This window comes from Pecten maximus, chromosome 10 (assembly GCF_902652985.1).
Source record: "Pecten maximus chromosome 10, xPecMax1.1, whole genome shotgun sequence".
Taxonomy (NCBI): domain Eukaryota; kingdom Metazoa; phylum Mollusca; class Bivalvia; order Pectinida; family Pectinidae; genus Pecten; species Pecten maximus.
In genome coordinates this window covers 28,693,572-28,699,337 of record NC_047024.1, presented here as the reverse complement: position 1 = coordinate 28,699,337, position 5,766 = coordinate 28,693,572, and positions in this window count along the sequence as shown.

Genomic DNA, 5,766 nt, shown 5'->3' with positions numbered 1-5,766 from the left:
GCTAAAAAAAAATTAAACCACTCCTTCTCAATAACCAAGAGTCCCAGGGAGTTGATATTGGGTCTGTAGCATGCCGGGATGAAGGGCTACCAAGTTTGTTCAAATGAATGACCTTGACCTTCATTTAAGGTAACAGGGATCGAATAGGCTGAAATCTTTAAACAACTTCTTCTCAATAACCGAGAGTCCCATGGAATTGATATTTGGTCTGTAGTATGCTGGGATGAAGGACTACCAAGTTGGTTCAAATGAATGACCTTGGCCTTCATTCAAGGTCACAGGGATCAAATAGGCTGAAATCTTTAAACAACTTTTCTCAATAACCAAGAGTCCCAGGGAGTTGATATTGGGTCTGTAGCATGCTGGGATTAAAGGGCTACCAAGTTTGTTCAAATGAATGACCCTGACTCACATTCAAGGTCACGTCAGCCAAGTATGCTTAAATCTTTAAATGACTTCTGAATAGCCAAAGTGCCGAGACATTATATTGGCCCTATAGCATGCTTTCAAATAACTGCAGGATCCATATATGAAAAGATCACTGCATTGCAGGTGAGCGATTCAGGCTCATTGGGCCCTTGTTGAAAATACCAGTAAAACAACCTGATCTGTCTTTTTACTAAAAATGTATCCAGGTCAGAAATTGTTTAGCTTATGAAATAAGATGTTGAGGCAGTATTTGTTATTTCATATGTTCAGCATTTTTACTAGTAATATCACAGTAAGAACCGAAGGGACCATTTTTCTCTTACTGTGGATAAGGATATCCTTACCTTAGGGTTGAGACAAGCTACAACATTCTCAACAATTGTATGACATTATGGCACCAAATACAATGACGTCATATCAAGACTTTCTTGCATTGATGTAGCTTCAGTATCAGATACAAAATATGCTAAACAAGGTGAGAGAAAAATAATCATACATCCCTTTGGAAGTGAGTTGGGGGATCTAAACCAGAGTGGTAATTAAGATTCTTAAGCTGCTAAATACTTGACAATATTAAGCCTCTCGTTTGACAACTTTAGAATCTTCTGCCTTTGGTTAAGATTAACCGTCTCACTCCCAAAGGATGAGAGCTAGATTTCCTAAGGGGTGAAAGATTCTATTAATAATTGTATCTATTAAAATGTTAACACCACATGCCTTTTGCTATATTTTATATTTACTTAGTATATTAAGGGACCAAATTATCATTATATTTATTGAACTGTTCTGTTATTGGAATGTTCTGTAACCAAAATGTGCCTTTTTTTGCTATGTTTTCTACAACATGACATAGATGTCACACATCTAGTTTATTCAGGCATATGTTCTATTGTGATGGAATGAAACCCTCCATGACCTATACCTATGTATATATATTTACATATCTAGTACATATTGCAATATACTTGTAGCTATAATATATATAAAGATATACATGTACATGTATCACACATATATATTATCTGCTGTAAGTACACATACAAAAAAAAATCTTTATGTGACATTTTTTTGTCCTTTAAGTGAATTTTCTACGGGATAACTGAAGTGTTTCATTGGTATAAATAAAAGAGGATTAAAAACCTGCTAAAGAAACTAAAATCTGACAAGTTATATAAATTATGATACTGTATTTATCATGAAATATGCTCTCTCTCCTGTTAAAAATGGGGGGAAAACTTATTTGTGAATAACTTTTAGCTGATGATTCTGCAAAAATAAAAAGGGGGCTTATTTGTGAACATGGGCTTATTTGCAGATAAATAATGTATGTACATTTTGTACATGTATTTGTATAACTTCAGCAGAGAATGTGCATGTTGTTTGTACAAATGTAATTAAATCATTATCTGTTTATTTTTAATGTAGGTTTTATATATTTTGTTTATTATTTAAAATCCACCAGAAATTCAAAACAATGATATTGTATACATGCATCATGTTCTTAGTCTAATGCTCATCTAAGACTGCCATGAAGTTAAAATCTCTGTATATATTACGTGATCAGAGCATGTCCTGGGATGGAGTTGGACCCTATCTATCAATGGCTTTAAAACAAATATAAACATCATTACAGTTGTGGTGAAGGTCAGTTTAAATTCTTCTTTATACACAACACAACAAACAGTATGAAGTTCAAAAATGTATTGATTGGATCCAATAACTTGTTCAGGTTCACATTAATTATTAAATTTTTGGCATTCTTAGGGGCTGCTCATTCTTATAACTAAATTACATCAACACAACTAACAATATTACATAATTAAATTGACCCGCTACTAAGCTAAAACAGATACACTTAAACAATTAAAATACTAATGATACTAGAGGGGCATGCAACCCCCAAGCTTGAGCGATCACAAGCTTAGATAGCTATGACTGAATAAAGAAAGGAGAGATCCCTAGCTTAAGTGATCTCGAGCCACCGAGTAGGCAGCTGGTAGCTATAATAGCAGGCGACTCTGCTAAGACTGTTTCAGATGGGGCGACCACCGAGCTTGAGCGATCCCAAGCTTATCATCTACATAAAAAATAGATACACAAAACATAATATAATGAATTGGGGGCAAGAAATTCCCTGAATTACAAGTTCAAATCGAAAGAGGTTACATATGAAAAAGTAACCGAATGAGAGCCCCCAAGAAAGTTGAATTAGTACATAAAATCATACACACTATTTTTCATTCAGAAGTACACATGACAAGGAAAGTGTCCTGCTGGATGTCTTCGTCAGTGTCCTGCTGGATGTCTTCGTCAGTGTCCTGCTGGATGTCTTCGTCAGTGTCCTGCTGGATGTCTTCGTCAGTATGGTTCAGTGAGGTAGCACTATAAGTCAGCTTCAATTCCACTCTATCACAAGGTGACAAACACAAATTCAAACATACCACCGCCAACAAAACACAAACATAAACCTCACACATATATCTCGCTCACATGGGAGGTTATCCATAAATGATCACAGCTGTTGATAGGACATTAAACAATACAAAACCAAAAAAATAAATAATACGAAAATCTAGATGTCCACTTAATGCTGGTACAAAGCTTTTAATTCACTTCCTAACCATATTGTATGTTTTATATTACGATCAACCCACCATCAACCCATTACCATCAATCCCTTCAGTAATGTTTTGAATTAAAAATAAGTCTGCTAGTGAATTTTATTGATTTTCTTTTTTGAATCATAAATATTTTAGTTTTATAGTTATAAAAATGCGTTTAATGTGCACATGTCGCATGCATTGTTTTCTAGCATGATTAAAATGCTTTCTAACCAGGAAGTTGCTTCAGTGCCTCTGTATTGTTCAGCAGTCATTGTGTTTACAAACATGTACCTGCACATCATTTATGATATTTAGCATATTATGTGACCAGTAGAGATTGATTGCTGAATTAGAGGTAGAATTCCATTATTTATTTTACATTCCGTGTATCAGATATAAAACTTTATTGTTTGAAAATATTAGCATTTGAATTGTTTAAATATGTGCCATAAAGACCAGTTTACTACACCAATTTGAATACCAATGAATTCAGCAGTGATCATTACATTTTAAATGTCAGTAATATACTGGATGTCAATAGAAAACATAGATTTATTATGTCATTAGAGCAGGATATATCTAATATGGCATTGGAAAATATGTATTTTAATTTATCAACAGAAAATATATCTTTTAATTTATCAACAGAAAAACATATTTTTTAATTTATCAACAGAAAATATATCTTTTAATTTATCAACAGAAAATATATCTTTTAATGTGTCAGAAAAAAATTGTCTTTTAATATAATGTCAGCAAAAATATGTCAACAGAAAATATGTCTTTTTAATATATCAACAGAAAATTGGAGATACCTAATACAATGTGCATGTCAAGAGAAAAGTTGGCATGTAATATGAAAACAGGAGGTATCTAATTTGTCAACAAAAATATGTCAATTAATAATATACCAACAGAAAAAAATCTGTATATGTCAACAGAAAACAGGAAAGCATTTTACACAGAAAATGTTATTTATTATGTGAACAAAAACATTATTTTTTATACTGTATGTCAACAGATGTTAGGATACTATTATGTCGGCAAACATTGGAGGCTATTTAATTTCTCAACAGAAAATATTACTTTATTGTGTCAACAGAAAACAGTAAACATCTAGTATGTCCAAAATAATGTCATTTATTTTGTTAACAGAAAACAGGACAGTATCTATACATTAATATGTCAAAATACATTATTTTTCAAGTCAAACTTTTTTCCTTCTTTTTAGTGACGGGACAACTTTTTATCTTAAACAATATGCTGAAATAAGCCCCCTCCCCTAGTGTAAAGTTTAGTACCATATTTATCATTAAATAAGCCCCCTCCCCTAGTGTAAAGTTTAGTACCATATTTATCATTAAATAAGCCCCCTCCCCTAGTGTTAAAGTAAACTACTGTATTATCACAAAGTAAGCCCCCTACACCAGTGTAAAGTAAACTACTGTATTATCACCAAGTAAGCCCCCTACACCAGTGTAAAAGTAAACTACTGTATTATCACAAAGTAAGCCCCCTACACCAGTGTAAAAGTTAAATACTGTATTATCACAAAGTAAGCCCCCTACACCAGTGTAAAAGTAAACTACTGTTTTATCACTATTTAGTAAGCCCCTCCTCTAGTGTAAAAGTAAACTACTGTATTATAACAAAGTAAGCCCCCTACACCAGTGTAAAAGTTAAATACTGTATTATCACAAAGTAAGCCCCCTACACCAGTGTAAAAGTTAACTACTGTATTATCACCAAGTAAGCCCCCTACACCAGTGTAAAAGTTAAATACTGTATTATCACAAAGTAAGCCCCCTACACCAGTGTAAAAGTTAACTACTGTATTATCACAAAGTAAGCCCCCTACACCAGTGTAAAAGTTAAATACTGTATTATCACCAAGTAAGCCCCCTACACCAGTGTAAAAGTAAACTACTGTATTATCACAAAGTAAGCCCCCTACACCAGTGTAAAAGTTAAATACTGTATTATCACAAAGTAAGCCCCCTACACCAGTGTAAAAGTAAACTACTGTATTATCACTATTTAGTAAGCCCCTCCTCTAGTGTAAAAGTAAACTACTGTATTATAACAAAGTAAGCCCCCTACACCAGTGTAAAAGTTAAATACTGTATTATCACAAAGTAAGCCCCCTACACCAGTGTAAAAGTTAACTACTGTATTATCACCAAGTAAGCCCCCTACACCAGTGTAAAAGTTAAATACTGTATTATCACAAAGTAAGCCCCCTACACCAGTGTAAAAGTTAACTACTGTATTATCACCAAGTAAGCCCCCTACACCAGTGTAAAAGTTAAATACTGTATTATCACAAAGTAAGCCCCCTACACCAGTGTAAAAGTTAAATACTGTATTATCACAAAGTAAGCCCCCTACACCAGTGTAAAAGTAAACTACTGTATTATCACTATTTAGTAAGCCCCTCCTCTAGTGTAAAAGTAAACTACTGTATTATCACAAAGTAAGCCCCCTACACCAGTGTAAAAGTTAAATACTGTATTATCACAAAGTAAGCCCCCTACACCAGTGTAAAAGTTAAATACTGTATTATCAAAAAGTAAGCCCCCTACACCAGTGTAAAAGTTAACTACTGTATTATCAAAAAGTTAAAGCCCCCTACATCAGTGTAAAAGTTAACTACTGTATTATCACCAAATAAGCCCCCTACACCAGTGTAAAGTAAACTACTGTATTATCACCAAGTAAGCCCCCTACACCAGTG